General features: G+C 50.0%; 3 non-coding genes across 3 annotated transcripts; 2 read left to right on the forward strand and 1 right to left on the reverse strand.

The window, feature by feature from the left end:
- The first annotated feature begins 8,557 nt into the window (after positions 1-8,557).
- On the forward strand, positions 8,558-8,631 carry TRNAT-AGU. Its single transcript has one exon. It is a non-coding gene; the product is annotated as a tRNA-Thr (tRNA).
- Positions 8,632-10,742: 2,111 nt separating this feature from the next.
- Positions 10,743-10,815, reverse strand: TRNAG-ACC. Its single transcript has one exon. It is a non-coding gene; the product is annotated as a tRNA-Gly (tRNA).
- A 5,587-nt stretch (positions 10,816-16,402) lies between these two features.
- TRNAC-ACA lies at positions 16,403-16,474 on the forward strand. Its single transcript has one exon. It is a non-coding gene; the product is annotated as a tRNA-Cys (tRNA).
- The last annotated feature ends 1,350 nt before the right edge of the window (positions 16,475-17,824 follow it).

The raw sequence follows: 17,824 nt of genomic DNA on the forward strand, positions 1-17,824 counted from the left end.
GTCAATGTAGCTATTACAGGGATGGAAAACCCCTCCACTCACTGTAGCAACTGTCTACTCCACAGTGCTGTAGCAGTGTCACAGCAGCATTTTAAGTGTAGACAGCCTCAGAGTGAGACCAGGTCTGGCTCTGTGGATGCTCAGGCACAACAACAAGAGCAGTGACAATACACTGATGCTTCCATAGTTGGCAGGATTCAAACTTGCCTGGGGAGACCCCAATGGATTTCTAGTCCATCACCTTAACCACTCGGCCACAACTACTTGATGTATAGGTGCTTCACTACACAATGATTCTGTTCTCACTGAATTGTCACTTCACATTGCTCAGACCAGCTCCCCCAGCACACTCCTGGCTGTGCATTAGTGTAGGTGTGTCCATGGCTGAACAACAAGGGTTCCTGCCCATTTCCCTTCCGGCTGGAGCATGATTAGAGTGTGTTCGAGGTTAATGACATTGCTATAGATTGTTGTGTATTCCCCACACTGACAATTCAGACCGCCCCGTTCCTATTCGAATCTGCACCAGATCATGCCAATAGCCAGGGTCAAGATTTCTCTGGGGCACTGAAATGTTTCAGGGGGTTGGTGCATGAACTCAGCCTTGCATCCATCCCAGATGTTTCATGGACTAACAGCAGCAGCGTAAAGAAAGAGCTGATCCAATATCTCACTGTCAGAGGTGAAGGTGGCCTCGTCCCATCTGCATGACCATTGCCATTGCAGGAGAGAAGGTGTCAATGGAATCGAATGCCCTGGCTCAGACAAGAGACACAGGGAGGTTTTGCTGTTCATGGATCTGTGCAAAGGAAATTGTGTCTCTGTGAAATTGAGGAGGGAAATGAAACGTCCCCATGGTGGCCCAATGCCCTAAGGAATGTGGGCGATGGACTCCGGCTGGGAAATGATTTTACAGGATCAATGTATTGCCCTGATTAAAAGCTATGGCTAAAAGGCAGCCCCTGGTGTTCGTACCTGAACCTTTGTAGGGATGCCCGAGTGGGTATCAAGTCCATTGTCTTAACCAGGGGTAGTCGATTATTTTATCTAGATTCAAATTTCTTGGTCAAGGCATAGTCAATGTATAGACACCAGAGAAAATAATACACTGATGATAATCAGAAGAATATAGAAATATTTTGCAATCACTATGGGCATAACTATGATAATTGTTTTGTGTTTCACTCTTTATATATGGCACCACCTTCCTTGCCTTTAGACTTCTAGTTTACCAAGGGTAAAACTAAACATCTCTTCAGATACCAGGGCATGTTTGTGTTCATTCCTGCTAGCTACACAGGGATTTGATGTAGCTGCTTTCAATCCTCCGGCTCTGCTGGGATAAGTAACATTTCAGGCTGTCACTGAACTGAAGGAGGGAGATCATTTTTTGACAGGTTACGCCTCCTCTTAAAGGTGTTTGTCTTGCAGCCTTGGTTCCCAGGTCTCTCCGGAGGGAAGAAAGTTTCTGTGCAAAATACCAAAACTTTTAACAGAGCGGAGGGAAAGGCAACGGCCACATGATGAGGCCAATATGTACCACAACATGATTCTTTTATGTGGGATGACTCTGAACACTGACTGATCTGCACTCTCTTGTGTTTGAAGAGATGTTGAGTTTTGCACTTGGGAACCTATAAGGCTGAAGCAACGTTATGGATAGTGACACTGCGACTGAAGGGTGATTTAAGGTTGTAAAAATTGTTAAAAACACTGAGCTTAAACGTGAACTGCCTGTTATTAAAGGCTGGTTTCCCCACGTCGGTTCCATAAACTCTGCTAGAAAGGCCCTGGGTTCTCTCCTGCCTCGGTGGGAACTCAAGGGAATCGTCCCCTGCTGCCCTTGGCTCCAGGCTGGTTTTCCTGGGGAGGGGGCGTGGAATTGATTTGTTTGCTGTTGAGAAGGGAGCCAGGCCAGTTCTCAGGGAACAAGAACTCCCAGCATCTGCCCAGCCCAGCCCAGGCTGCTGCCCTGTCCCAGCCTCTGTTCCCCTGGGGGCCCTGCATGTTTGACTCTAGAGCAGGCCGGGAGCAGCAGCTGAGGCAGAGGACACCTGAGCTGGGCAGATAGGAGGGAGTTTAGCAAGTGGAAATGGTAAAACCGCAGTGAAGTATTACCTTGGACTCGACGGCATTTCTCCATTGGTCTGTCGGCTTTGGGGCAGGGACAATGACACGTCCTGCTGCATTCATCATTTCAAAGGGTGGCTTAGGATTTTCATTCTCCGCCCTGGTCTACACCCCCCCCCAATTCGAACTAGGGTACGCGAATTCAGCTACGTGAATAACGTAGCTGAATTCGAACTACCCTAGTTCGAAAACTTACCCGTCCAGACGGCGGGGAAGCGAAGTCCGCGGCTCGCAGGTCGACTCCGGCAACTCCTCCTGACGCGGTGGAGTACCGGAGTTCGACCTAGCGCTTCTGGAGTTCGAACTATCGCGTCTAGATCAGACGCAATAGTTCGAACTCCGAGAACTCCCCGCGTCGGACTGCAAGGTAAGTGTAGACCAGGGCTCAGACACGGTGCACAAAGCAGGACTCAACCCAGGGTGCAAACGAAATGAGCCACTCACAGGTTCTGGCATCCACAATGAGCGTTTGGTGCGAGAGCTCAGACCTGCCCCTGTCCTAGAGGGAGCGGGGTGTCTACATGGGGCTTGGACCACTGATCTATCAGCGCCTAACTCCCAAACTTTCAATAACTATTATCAGTGCCCGTGAGTATAACTTAAACCATGAGAAAAACCACACTAGGCTAGACCAAAGGCCCATCTAGCCAGCTAAGCCCTGGTGCCTGCCTGGGTGTAAGACCTAGTGTCTGCCCACACCTGACTCCCTGCCATCTCCACCAGGCCCTGACAAGCTTTCCTTGTGTTTGGATTCTGCAAAGCAGAGGAGCAGGTGACATTTTCCTTGCAAGCTGTGTGTGTGAGTGAATCTTTGGCCAGGTCTGCACTACAAAGTTGTTTCAGCAGAAATATATTGCTCAGGTGTGTGAAGAACACACAATGCTCCCTCGGTTGGCAGCTTGATGTGGCTGGTGTACACACTGCAATGCCATGTCTGGCGACAAAACTGCCCTGTTTTGGTGACAAAATAAAACCACTTCGATGAGAGGCCTAGAGCTTTTTGCAGCAAACTTACAGTGACAGAGTGCCAGTGTAAATGCTGCTGGTCATTAAATCACCATAACTGGCCTCCGCCAGTATCCCACAATGCCCGCCGTGAACTCACCTGCCCTGCATTCCTGCTAAAGAGGCTGGGCCCTCCCCCTTTCCTAGCTCCAGGAAGTTCTGACAGCTGAGCCTGCTGCTCTGCTCTGGCAGCCAGGAGCAAATCTCTGCCGTGGAATGCTGCTCTCCGGCCCTGCGAACACAGAGCAGGGGGCGGGAACTTCCATACATGGGGGGGCCACCGGCATCCGAACTGTGACACCCCACCTAAACAGGGACGGCTGTTTTCTAGTAAAATCACTAAAAGGGAAGGCGAAAACTTGAAAGAGGTTCCTCCTGGCGCTCACGTCCGTGAACCCGAATACTCCCTCAGTCCTCAGAGAGAGACCTGGAGAAGGAGACTTGCTGGAGCAAAGCCACAGGGGTCTCTGAGGTTTCCCTGGCCCCTCGCCCCTGTCCTGCCTGGCTGATGTCAGCATCTCTCTGTGAGGTCACCACCTCCCCACCACCTTGGACCAATAGGCTGAGGTCCTGCCAAAGGCCTTTGTGATGTCACTGCCGCACCCCTCCCTCGCTGTGCCAATGTTCTGCCCCTGGCCAGGCACTTTGGAGGTTTGAGCTACTCCCTGTGGATCACCCCACTCAAGGAGCGTTCGTTCTAGGCAGCAAGCCGGCTAGACAGGGAAACATCAGACGTTGCTCCCAATGCCTGGCCTCAGGCCTGGTCTACACTAAGCGTTTAAACCGGTTTTAGGAGCGTAAAACCGATTTAACGCCACACCCATCCACACTGAGAGGCCCTTTATATCAATATAAAGGGCTCTTTAAACCGAGTTCTGTACTCCTCCCTAACGAGAGGAGTAGCGTTAGTATCGGAATTACCATATCGGATTAGGGTTAGTGTGGCCGCAGATCGACGGTATTGGCCTCCGGGTGGTATCCCACAGTGCACCACTGACCGCTCTGGACAGCAATCTGAACTCGGATGCAGTGGCCAGGTAGACAGGAAAAGCCCCGCGAACTTTTGAATATTTCCTGTTTGCCCAGCGTGGAGCTCCGTTCAGCACGTGTGGCGATGCAGTTAAAAATCAAAATAAAGAAAGAGCTCCAGCATGGACCATGCGGATGTGATCGCTGTAAGGGCAGGCAAATCTGTTCTATCAGCGCTCCGTTACAGAAGACGAAATTCAAAATCATTTTAAAAAAATCTCCAGACAGACGCCATAGCAGGAACTCAGCGCACTGCTGCGTGACAAGCGTAACGGAAAGCCAAAGAATCAAATGGACGCTCATGGACTGGAGGACTCAAGCTATCCCACAGTTCCTGCAGTCTCCGAAAAGCATTTGCATTCTTGGCTGAGCTCCAAATGCTTCTAGGGTCAAACACATTGTCCGCGGTGGGTCAGGGCATAGCTCGGCAATTTACGCACCCCCCCCCACCCCCCCCCAGAAGTGAAAGGGAAAACAATCCTCTCTTGACTCTTTTACATGTCACCCTATCTTTACTGAGTGCTGCAGATAGACGCGATGCTGCAGCACTCAACACCAACATCCTTGCTTCCCCCCCCCCCGCCATGGGTGGCTGATGGTGCAATATGGCTGATATCCATCGTCATCATCAGCCTATTGGCACATGGGGCAGTACAAAAGGACTGGTAACCATGCCGACTAGCATCCGTGAGGTCGATCAAGGGCGCCTGCTCCTAATTTTTCCTCGTAGATGGTGCAGTATGGCTGGTAACCATCTTTGTCATAGTAACAGGGGGCTGAGCTCCATCAGCCCCGACCCTTCATGTGTAAAGAAAAGATTCAATTGCCTCTGGACTAGCAGCGGGATGCTGGGCTCCTCTCCCCCACACTGCTTAATGTCCTGTCTGGACTATCATAGCAGCTGGAGGCTGCCTTCCACTCATTTCTCACTAACAAGTCACTGTGTCTTATTCCTGCATTCTTTATTACTTCATCACACAAGTGGGGGGACAATGCTACGGTAGCCCAGGAAGTCTGGGGGAAGAACGGAATCAACAGGTGGGGTTGTTGCAGGAGCACCCCCTTGTGAATAGCATACAGCTCATAATTTCTGCAGGATCTGACACAGAGCAGCTGTGCTATCTGGTTCTATGATACAGTGGTTCTCTAGTACACTTGCCCATATTCTAGGCAGGACTGATTCTATTTTTAGATACCAAAAAGGAGGGATTGACTCAGGGAGTCATTCCCAATTTTGGCTTTTGCGCCAATGGTGCAAAAGGACTGGTAACCATGATCATCTTATTACCAGTTTATGGTATGGTAGATGGTACAGTATGGCTAGTAACCATCTCTGCTGTCATGCAAAAGCAAAAGCATGCTGCTGTGTAGCGCTGCTGAATTGCCTCTGTCAGCGGCATCTAGTACACATACTGTGACAGTCACAAAAGGCAAAACAGGCTCCATGATTGCCATGCTATGGCATCTGCCAGGGCAATCCAGGGAAAAAAGGCGCGAAATGCTTGTCTGCCGTTGCTTTCCCAGAGGAAGGAGTGACTGACGACATTTACCCAGAACCACCCGCGAAAATGATTTTTGCCCCATCAGGCACTGGGATCTCAACCCGGAAATTCCAAGGGGTGGGGGAGGTTGCGGGAACTATGGGATAGCTACGGAATAGCTACCCACAGTGCAACGCTCCAGAAATCGACGCTAGCCTCGGACCGTGGACGCACACCACCGATTTAATGTGTTTAGTGTGGCCGCGCGCACTCGATTTTATACAATCTGTTTTGCTAAACCGGTTTATGTAAATTCGGAATAATCCCGTAGTGTAGACGTACCCTCAGTTTTTCAGAAATTAGTCGACTTTATGGCCCGAAGAGACCATTAGAGCATCTAATCTGACCCCCTGCGTATCACAGGCCTCCTGTATGACACAAGAGCTACTTTTGAGGCAAACACATTCCAGAAATGCATCTAGTCTTCATTAAATGACATCAGGAGATGGAGAATCCACCACTTTCCTTGGTAGCTTGTTCCTGTAGTAAATCATCCTCGCTGTTGAATTTTTGTGCCTTAGTTGTAATATGAATTTGTCTCTTTTCACCTTCCAGCCATTGGGTCTTGTTATGCCTTTCTCTGCTCAATTCAAGAGCCCTTTAATATCCAATCTTTTCTCTCCATTAAGGCACTTCAACACTTCAGTGAAATCACCTTTCAATCTTTTGATAAGCTAAACAGGTTGAGCTCTTTCAGTAGATCACTAGAAGGCATTTTTCTCCAGCCCTCAGAACATTAGGTGGCTCTTTGCTGCCCCAGCTCCAATTTCACAACATCTTTTTCAAATGAGGACACCAAAACTGGAGGCAGTATTCCAGTATCAGTCTCACTGATGCCGTGTCAGCTCCTGTGATGTTATTGACATGATTTGTAACTGTATAGATCACCATTGCAACCACTGTTCTATATTTGCAGCCAATATTGTAGAAAGGTTGTCGTGTAAGGGGTCTATGGAGAGGTTCTGACTGGCTGATTATAATGATGCTATCTCTAGATGTGTATCATTTTTGTAGTTGACGTTATTAATATTGGCTCTATGCTGTCTGTATTTCAGCTACACAATCGACCCATTGAGAGAAGGCAGATACACCTTGTGACTCAGGAAGGTCTGCAGGGACCTGCCTATGGAGAGAACTCTAAGGTTTTTCTATGCCACGTGCTGGACAGAGTGTCCTTGGGACAAAGAAAGCAAAGACCACATGGCAAGAGACTATAAAAGGCTGATGCCTCATCTCCATCTTGTCTTCAATCCTGCTTCATACCTCTGGAGAGACTTTGCTACAAACTGAAGCTCTGTACAAAGGACTGAATGGCCCATCCCAGAGGAGGATGTACTCCAGAGACTTGATTTGAACCTGCAGCTTATTCCATCACTGCTACAAGCCTGAACCAAGAACTTTGCCATTACTGTATGTGAAGGATTAAAATCCATGTGCATTTTATATAACAACCTGGTCTATGGCTTGTGCCAGCTCTTTTCCAGACCCAAAGTCCAGAGTATGGTCCGGGGACGAGAGGCCTAGCAAATAGTGATCAGTTAAGAGAAAGCTGGGTAAACAGAAAGCCTTGCTTGCTGAGATAGGCCTGGTCAGCAAATTGCCAGATGTTGGAGCTAAGAACTAAAGAATTGTGTCTTATTCAGAGTTGCAGATTGAGCAAAGAATCCCTGTTCCTATTGTGTTAGTCTCTTCTGTAGGGAGACGTTTTTCCCACAGAGCCAACCTTGAGTTTATGAAAAGTTGGCACATGTCAGTATAAGATATGGCATCCTTCCACCTCCCTTCCCAGGGACCAATGCCTGCCTAAAGACACACAGAAAACTATCTTTATTGCCATATACTTTCACTGTTTCTTTGCTTTAACCCCTAGGAATGTACCTGTTGGACAATCAAAGGAGTTGCTCCATTCCTATGGACCTCAAATCAGAATTCAACATATATATTTTATACTAATAACATATTATCAAAGTATTAATGAAATGTTAACTTGCTAACTTGAGACCATGGGTGGAGACATTATGTAACCTGTTAACCATTGGCTACTGTGCTATCTTGTCTTGCTGCAAAACCTATCCCAGGGTTTGGAACTGCCTACGCCGTCACTTTCCCCCACCCATGGAAAATCTATATATTCTATTGTAATTAATTAATTAATAATGTCCCTGAGCCTAATAAGCCCACTCCGCCAGCGCTGTGTGTAATAAACTCCTATTCTTTTCCTCTACACAATGGAGATTTATGTTCTTCACAGACACCTGCTGAAGAAAGAGGAGATTCAGCATCCAGCTTGGCTGAATGTGTCTCCTCTCCCCACAGCTTGGTGATTTTTGAGGAAATGGAGAAGACTGCCTTTGCCTAGCTGTACATCGCTTGCAAAAGAAACAGGTCTTTTTGGTGACAAGTGTTGAAAGGAGCCATTAGGCAAATGTGGAGACAGGAAAAATGTCCCCTAACTGAACTGGCATCTCTGGATGCTGAAGTCACAACACAAAGTGCTAAACAGTATATGAACATGGCTGGTGTTAGAAGAGTCTCTACCAAAGCCTTTTGCCACCAGCAGGGGCCTCTCTGTGCATAGAACTCCTGGTAGTGTGATGGCTGCAGGCAGTGGAGAACTCCATTTTGGCATCTCTTTTGTGGTGAACATCTGCAGTGGCTGTTTAAAGGTCTCTGGATAGTGATCTTTGGGAAGAGCTGGCTGAAGTGTCTTCCTAGTAACCAGGAGATCCTGGCTTGGCCTGACAGTTCTTCCTTGCAAGTCTTGAGGGAAATGGGGAACGTCTGTAGTTTGGAATTTGCAGGTGTTGTCCTGGACCATCAAATGGAACAGTTGCAAGTATTTTCTTGAAGCAGGCACCATGGCTTAGCTGGCTAAAGTACCTGTCTAGTAAACAGGAGATCCTGGGTTCAACTCCTAGTGGTGCCTTGTTGTATGGCTTTGTCTCCTCTGCTCACATTTTCCTGTGTCTTTCCGGGAAACAGAAGAGACCTCCCTTGTTATCCAAGTAATTGCTTGCTAAGGAAAAAGTTTCTTTGGAGAGAAACATTGGAAAGAATCAAATCACAAGCCTGGAGTTGATGAAAAGGCTGCTGTGACTGGCATTAGCATGGTGGTTGCTTCAACTGCAATTGCTGCAACACGAGAGCCTGTGCCACACGTCCTTGTGATTCGCTGGGGATGTCTGCACACAGATATCATGTCATCTTCCTTTTGATTGTCACTGATGAAAAATGGAGCCGCTGGGAGAAAAGTCCCAGAGGCACCTGCCAGGTAAAGTGGAGGTTAGAGATGCAGCACCCAGTGGTGCCTTGCCAAATGTGTCCACTCCTCCCACCTTTTGGTCAATCTTTTGGGGAAACAGAGAAGACTGCCTCTGCCTTGCAATGCTTCCAAAAGAAACCGGTCATTTTTTCTGACAAGTGTTGGAAGGAGGCACCTAAGAAATGTGGAGACAAGGAAAAGGTCACCATAACTCAACTTGCATCCATGGCTCTTGAGGCCACAACGCAGAGCACTAAGCACTGTACGACCACAGCTGGGGACAGAAGGGTCTTTTCCACAGGCATTTTCCACTAGCAGAGTCCTCTCTGTGCGCAGAATTCCTGATAGTTTGATGTCTGCAGGCACTGGAGATCACTATTTTGGCATCTCTCTCACTGTTTCAGTGAACATCTGCTGTGGTTGTTGAAAGTCTGTGATGGGATCTATGGGATGCAACCTGAACAGTGGGACCCCTGAGCCCTGTGTCCCACTGCCTGGGCTCCCTCTCACACGATGATGCTGTGAAGAGCTGTGAATCTCTGGCAGATATTGCACTTACACAGACATCCACAGGTAGGGACACATCCAACTGTTACATGAATGCTTCTCCCAGCCACTCATAACACTAATGATAGAGAGCCTCCCGCCAATTCCCCCCAGCTCTGCAGTCTGGCGTCCCTGGATCATACTATCTTGCCTTAATCAGAAGCCTGATCAGTGTGAGTTTATTACGCAGAGCCCACCCCTCCCTCACTGTGAATAGTACATGAACCAGCCTTGTAACGGAGCTGCGATTTCCCAAGAACTTCAAGGAAAATACACCAGTTTCATAAAACAGATTTATTAGCTACAGAAAGATGGAGTTTTAAGGATTATAAGTGGTAGGCATAAAAGATCAAAGTAAGTTACCATGGAAATTAAAGATAAATTCACAATCTAAACTTTACACCTGATTACACTAGGCCGTAGTTAGGTTATGCCACAGGAAGGCTTAATGCTCGAGCTGCAGCGCATGCTGGGCAGGCTTAAGGCCGGGCTCCCCATGGCAGGAGAGAAGAAGACGACTCGGCCCCTGGAGGGGCAGGCTGGGGCTTCCTGGATCCCATTTGCTCACAGCCAGCGCCCTGCCCCCACTCCCATGTCATCAATGGCGCCCCCAGGTCAGCCAGAATGGAGCAGCGGTTTTCACTCCACCAAGTCCACTTATGGCTTACAGGCAACTCCCAAACCCACCATGTTGGCCAGAAAGGAGCCCACTCAGCCTCGCCATTGCTGCTTTTCCTTCCCCCTAGAACCCCGCTTCTCCTGGGCTGCAAGGAGCCACCCCTGGGAAGCCAAGAGGCAGGCACAGGATTCTGCCTCCCAGCAGCCAACCGCACCTCCCCCGGCTTTGCAGAACGAATGGTGACGCTCTACTAACCCCTTTTAGCCGCACTGAGGCGCTTAGCTTCTGCCCTGCCTTCCTCAGCTCGACTTTCCTCTTTTCCCCCCATTCCTGCCTCACTTCCTCCTTTGGCAAGTCACGCAGAGGAGGCCAGCAGGAAGAGCCGGCCTCCACCGGCCAACCTCCAACAGCAGAGGAGGCCAAGCCACAAGCCTCCAAAAGGTGACACGCCGCACTCCTCTAGGTTCTCCAGCGTGACGCCAAGGTGCTTTCTCCACTGCTGTCTGCACCCTCTGTCATGCGGGGGTTGGAGTTATCCCAGGGACAGGCCAATAGGAGAAGGAGGAGGCCTTCCTGAACAGCAAGGGGATCTGGCAAAAGGAAGCCAGCATGTTTCTGCCTGGTTTTGAACCAGGGACATTTTGCGTGGTAGGCAAATGCGATAACCACTGCACTACAGAAACTCCATCTGCTTGGCTGTTGCTCACCCTGGCACAGACCGATGGACAAACCTGGAGAAAGTGGTAGCAGCCCTTCAATAGGTCAGCTGGCAGAGCAGAGGACTGGAGCGGGCACTCAGGAAGTCGTCCTTACGTCGCCCTTGTGACTCCAGCTTGAGGGAGAGCTTCTTTTTCTTCCCCTTGCTGACAAAGCGCAAGAGAAGAATGAAAGTCAGGTGGGCCAACTCGGTGCAGAAGCCCATGCTGCCTTTTCCTGCTGCATAGCCTGAAATGAGGGACTCGTGGCAGTTAAAGGAACTGCTGCACTTTCAGAAAACATCCCACCCGTGCACAAAGGGGGACAGAAGAGCCTGTTAGTCTAGCACGCTCCCAACTGAACTACTTCAGCAGCTGCTCGGTTTCTTTTTGGGCTTCTGCTTTTCTGTCTGGGATGTTGTTGTCAGCTGTGGCACAGAAAAAGGACGTCATTGTGAGCGGCCCATGAAGACAAGATTCATTTTTGCCTTCCTTGCTCGGCTTTACTCGCTTCCTCGCCCTATTCCTGCCTTAGTTCCTGGGTTACCTGAAGGCGACGGGGGGCCAGCAGTACCAGGAGGAAGTTGGGCAGCTAGACCCTGGTGGCAAAAGTCCTGCCGCCACTTGCCACCCCACTCTCTTCTCCCAGCGTCACATATTGGCCACCAGGGACTTGGGGCCCAGCAGCGCAACGGAAGGCAGTGGACAGAGCCACCCTCGCCTTGAAGCTCCGGCTCATTAAACCACATCTTCAGTCGCTGATGGCCAATGAGAGACCAACATCACTTGCTATTTTAGCACTTTAAAATGCCATTGGCCAATCTTTGGATCTCTGTAATGCTGCGCTTCAGTTCATGGGGGAAAGGTGAGAGAAGCGACCTTTCAACTAAAGGCCTGGGGTTAACATCCTAACGCTGTCTCCTACTGTAACACTATTTAATACCGGCCCATCCTGTGCTGGTGAGTGCTCCATTGCTAGATGTTAGTACATTTCAGTTACTGTCAAAATTAAAAAGTTTCTATATGCTTAAAGAAAATGCATTTGTTTTATTTGCTTATATATGGCATGAATAAATACAGGTTTACAGAACCTAGCCTGCAAATTTATCATCTTATATGACAGAGAAAATCATGCGTCGAAATTGTGCGTCAAAATCATGAGCTGAGCTACAAATGCAATGAAAAATAAGATATTCAAAATATTAACATATGGGGGGGGGTGCACCGAAGACACTTCTTGCCTGGGAGAGGCACTTGGTCTAGGGGAGGCCCTGTCAGGGAGAACAGGAGTTAGTCTCACATGCCTATTTCCAGGCTGTAATCTGTGGGATCCCTGCTCTGGGGGAGGGATCGCGGTAGCCCAGACTCAGGGCTGGAACAGGCCCCGGATTGAGGGGGTGGCTGCAGGGTTTGCAGCGCTCTGATGTCTCAGACAATGTGTCTCCCCAAAGCCTCAGAGCTGCGTCCCCAGAAGGCTCCTGCGCTGCCTCCGCTCCTTTCACAGTCTATAGCAAGGAGCAGCAGCAAGGGTCAGGGATGATCCATAGGGCACTAGGTGGGGGGCCGAGGCTTCAGGAGCCCAGAGTGTGTGTCTGTCTGGGGCATTTTGGCTGAGACCTCAGGGACACATTGTGAGGCAGAATCCCAGGCATCTTATGAAAGGAGCATAAGGACGTAAGGACGTACGAACGGCCAGACTGGGTCAGACTGGGTCCATCTCGCCCAGTATCCTGTCTTCCCATAGCGGCCAAAGCCAGGTGCCCCAGAGGGAATGAACAGAACAGGGAATCACCAAGTGATCCATCCCCTGTCGCCTATTCCCAGCTCCTGGCAAACAGAGACTAGGGACACCATCCCTGCCCATCCTGGCTCAGAGCATGTCCTCCATGAATTGATTTAGCTCTTTTTTTGAACCCTGTTATAGTCTTGGCCTTCACAACCTCCTCTGGCAAGGAGTTCCGCAGGTTGACTGTGCGTTGTGTGAAAAAATACTTCCTTTTGTTTGTTTTAAACGGGCTGCCTATTCATTTCATTTGGTGACCCCTAGTTCTTGTGTTATGAGAAGGAATAAGTAACACTCCTTATTTACTTTCCCCACACCAGTCATGATTTTATAGACCTCTAGCATATTTCCCCTTAGTCAGCTTTTCTCCAAGCTGAAAAGTCCCAGTCTTATTATTCTCTCCTCATATGGCAGACACTCCATACCCGTTTCTGAACCTTTTCCAATTCCAATACATCTTTTTTAAGATGGAGCGACCATATCTGCACGCAGTATTCAAGATATGGGCGTACCATGGATTTATACAGTGGCAATAAGATTTTCTCTCTTATTCTCTGTCCCTTTCTTAATGATTCCCAACATTCTGTTCGCTTTTTGCCTGCCGCTGCCCATTGAGTGGATGTTTGCAGAGAACTATCCACAGTGACTCCAAGATCTCTCACTTGAGTTGGAACAGCTATTTTACATCCCATCATTTTACATGTAGAGTTGGGATCATGTTTGCCAATGTGCATCACTTTGCACTGATCAACATTGAATTTCATCTGCCGTTTTGTTGCCCTTTCACCCAGTTTTGTGAAATCTCTTTTTAGCTCCTCCCAGTCTGCTTTGGACTTAACTATCCTCTGTAGTTTTGGATCATCCGCACATTTTGTCATCTCCCTGTTCAGCAGATCGTTTATGAAGATGTTGACTAGTCCCAGTACAGACACCACTAGTTACCTGTTTGCATCCTGAAAACTGTCCATTTATTCCTACCCTTTCCTGGCTTTTAACCAGCTATTGATCCACGTGAGGACCTTCCGGAGGTGAACGTAAGCTGGTACATTCCGGTATGGGGTACTGGCAAGAGCGGGTACGCTGTGCCAGCCCAGCCCGGCTTCCCCAGGCTGGTGATTTAAAGGGCCCAGGGCTCCCTGCAGCCTCCCAAGCGCCCCTGGCAGAGCCCCGGGGAGCAAATCACTGCCCTGGAACGCTGCTCTCTCCCGCGCTACCAACACAGAGCAGGGGCGGCGGGAGCTTCCTTACAGTGGGGGGGTCACTATTGTCTGAACTGTGGCACTCCCATGAAAACCCTTCCCCAAGGACCCACACTCACACCACCTCTCCCCCCGAGGCCACACCCACAGAATGCCTCTCCCCCCCCAAGACTCCCCCTTTCCCCCCTCCATCATTTGTCCTAACAGCCAGTTAAGAGTGGTGGGGCCACGGCCCTCTAAACCCCCTGTTCCAGCACCCCTGACACAGAGCTAAGCAGCAGTGTGTGTGTGTGTGCGTGTGACAGAGGCTGCTGTGCTGAGCTGAGCCAGTGAGGGAAGCGGGGGCTGATGTTGGGGCTGCCCCCTCCCCCTGCCTCAGGACTGGTTGCTTGCAGCAGCTGTCTGAACATAGAGACAGTGTGCGACACACTCCCTCTCCCCACACACACACTCCCTCTCCCCACACACACACTCAGTCTCTACCCCGCCACGCACACCGCAGTTGAAAAGCAGCTGGCAATCCAGTAAGATGCCCATGGAACGGTGGGATAGAGAAACCTGCATCATGTGATGCTGTACCGGCCCATGAGGCATTGCAAACCCTTCCCAAAACACCCTGCAGCCAGTTGCACAGCTACCCACAGTGCACTGCTCTCTGTGGCCATCCAAGATTCTAGCATGGATGTGCTCTGGACATGCAACAGCTGTTTAATTAAAACACTTTAAAGCCGCATTACCCAATAGTGTAGACACAGCTTGAGAGTGAGACAAGACCCAGCTCCCTTGGGACTAAAGAACCACAATTTTCTCCATAGTTGGCAGCATTCAAACATGCGCAGGGAGACCCCAATGGATTTCTAGCCCACCACCTTAACCACTCAGCCACAACCACTTGGTTGAGAGGTGTCTCTCACTGCACTCTAGTTCTGTTCTCACTGAGTGATCAATTCCAGTTGTTTCCTCAGACCAGCTCCCCCAGCACACACACTGCTGTGCCCTTGTGTAAGTGTGTCCATGGCTGAACTGCAAGAATTCCTGCTCATTTCCCTTCTGGCTGGAGCATGGTTAGAGTGTGTTTGTGGTCAATGATGTTGCTGTAGATTGTTGTCCATTTCCTGCCTTGATCATTCAGACAGTCCCTTTCCTGCCATATCCCCAGCACAGCAGTGATTGCAATAGCAGGGGGCAGGTTTTCTCTGGGGCACTGAGATTTGTCAGGGGGTTGGTGGCTCCTTTCTTTCCTCACCCTGGAGTAAACTCAGCTTTTAATTCCATCCTTGGTGTTTCAAGGAATAACAACAGACGACCGAGGAAAGAGGTGGACAAGTGGGTCTCAGGGGAGGGGCAAAGAGGTGGGGGCGGTGGGCAGGGCGGGTCTCAGGGGAGGGGCAGAGAGGTGGGGGCGGTGGGCAGGGCGGGTCTCAGGGGAGGGGCAGAGAGGTGGGGGCGGTGGGCAGGGCGGGTCTCAGGGGAGGGGCAGAGAGGTGGGGGCGGTGGGCAGGGCTGGTCTCAGGGGAGGGGCAGAGAGGTGGGGGCGGTGGGCAGGGCTGGTCTCAGGGGAGGGGGCAGAGAGGTGGGGGCGGTGGGCAGGGCGGGTCTCAGGGGAGGGGCAGAGAGGTGGGGGCGGTGGGCAGGGCGGGTCTCAGGGGAGGGGCAGAGAGGTGGGGGTGGTGGGCAGGGCGGGTCTCAGGGGAGGGGCAGAGAGGTGGGGGCAGCAGGCAGGCCGTGGGGTAGGGGGTGGAGAGGCACAAGGAGGCCTTCAGGGAGGAGAGGAGCGAGCGGAAGGTGGACCAGCAGGCCTCAGCCACAGTGGAAGAGCGGGGCTGGGAAGTGGCCAATGGGAGTGAGGGCGGAGCACAGGTGGGGCCTCAGAGAGAGGAGAACGAGGGAAGGGGGTGGAGTGGGCAGGGCCGCCCAGAGGATTCAGGGGGCCTGGGGCAAAACAATCCATAAAAAAAAGTTGCAATACTCTAGAATCCTGTATTCACATGGGGGCCCTGCAGGGCCTGGGGCAAATTGCCCCACCTGCCCCCCCCGGGCAGCCCTGCCCTCAGCCTCTCCTCGTAAGTCCCCTGCCCCCTAATCATTTTTGTTGCCCTCCCCTAGACTCTCTCCAATTTGTTTCTGTAGTGGGGGGACGAAAATTGGACGCAATGCTCCAGATGTGGCCTCACCAGTGCCGAATAGAGGGGAATAATCACTTCCCTCGATCTGCCGGCAATGCTCCTACTAATCCAGCCAATACGACCAGGTACCCATATTGAATGCAGACCCAGCAATATTTGATAAATTGGTTACTGTCCATTCAGGAGGTTATTTCCCAGCTATTCATAAATAATGAAGATGCTCTAAGCGGAGGGGAGAGAGCTGTCCCGTCCGTGTAGTTAATCCATCTCCCTGAGAGGTGGTAGCTATGTCACTGGGGGAAGCTATGGGGGTGGGTGTGCAAGCTGTGGTGTTTACATGGATCTATAAGTTTAATCAAACCCCATTTTTAAAAGCACTGTGGTCTGGGAACAGAAGAGGAGATTGCTGAGGCAGGGCCTGTCTTTCAAAATCTTTAAGATCTCTGACTTACCCACACAGCAGCCATGGGGGAATAGCTCAGCGGTAGAATGTTTGTCTACAGTTCAAGTGGTCCTTGGTTCAAATCCAAGTGCCCCCTTACAAACCTCTTTCTTCAACAAAAATAATGGTATTTCCATTATGTTCAGGAGTTCCACTGAATAGGGATCCCTGAAATGAATAGAAACACTCAATGTTTTCCTGTGCAAATGCATAAAAACCTAGCAAACATGTCCCTTCACTGAAATCAGTTCCAATCCTCTAAAGGATTAAAGAATCCTTATTGAGGTTGCAGGAAAAAACCATCCCGATGGGTAGAAAGAATAGTAAATATGGCAGGCGACAAGCTTGGCTTAACAGTGAAATCCTTGCTGATCTTAAACACAAAAAAGAGGCTTACAAGAAGTGGAAGATTGGACAAATGACCAGGGAGGAGTATAAAAATATTGCTCAGGCATGCAGGAGTGAAATCAGGAAGGTCAAATCACACTTGGAGTTGCATCTAGCAAGAGATGTTAAGAGTAACAAGAAGGGTTTCTTCAGGTATGTTAGTAACATGAAGAAAGTCAAGGAAAGTGTGGGCCCCTTACTGAATGAGGGAGGTAACTTAGTGGAGAGAGGATGTGGAAAAAGCTAATGTACTCAATGCTTTTTTTTGCCTCTGTCTTCAAAAACAAGGTCAGCTCCCAGACTGCTGCACTGGGCAGCACAGCATGGGGAGAAGGTGACCAGCCCTCTGTGGAGAAAGAAGTGGTTCAGGACTGTTTAGAAAAACTGGACGAGCACAAGTCCATGGGGCCGGATGCGCTGCATCCGAGGGTGCTAAAGGAGTTGGCGGATGTGATTGCAGAGCCATTGGCCATTATCTTTGAAAACTCATGGCAATCGGGGGAGGTCCTGGATGACTGGAAAAAGGCTACTGTAGTGCCCATCTTTAAAAAAGGGAAGAAGGAGGATCCGGGGAACTACAGGTCAGTCAGCCTCACCTCAGTCCCTGGAAAAATCATGGAGCAGGTCCTCAAGGAATCAATTCTGAAGCACTTAGAGGAGAGGAAAGTGATCAGGAACAGTCAGCATGGATTCACCAAGGGCAAGTCATGCCTGACTAACCTAATTGCCTTCTATGAGGAGATAACTGGCTCTGTGCATGAGGGGAAAGCAGTGGATGTGTTATTCCTTGACTTTAGCAAAGCTTTTGATACGGTCTCCCACAGTATTCTTGCCAGCAAGTTAAAGAAGTATGGGCTGGATGAATGGACGGTAAGGTGGATAGAAAGCTGGCTAGATCGTCGGGCTCAGCGGGTAGTGATCAACGGCTCCATGTCTAATTGGCAGCCAGTTTCAAGCGTAGTGCCCCAAGGGTCAGTCCTGGGACCGGTTTTGTTCAATATCTTCATTAATGATTTGGAGGATGGCGTGGACTGCACCCTCAGCAAGTTTGCAGATGACA

Source organism: Mauremys mutica, chromosome 6 (genome assembly GCF_020497125.1).
Source record: "Mauremys mutica isolate MM-2020 ecotype Southern chromosome 6, ASM2049712v1, whole genome shotgun sequence".
Lineage (NCBI taxonomy): Eukaryota > Metazoa > Chordata > Testudines > Geoemydidae > Mauremys > Mauremys mutica.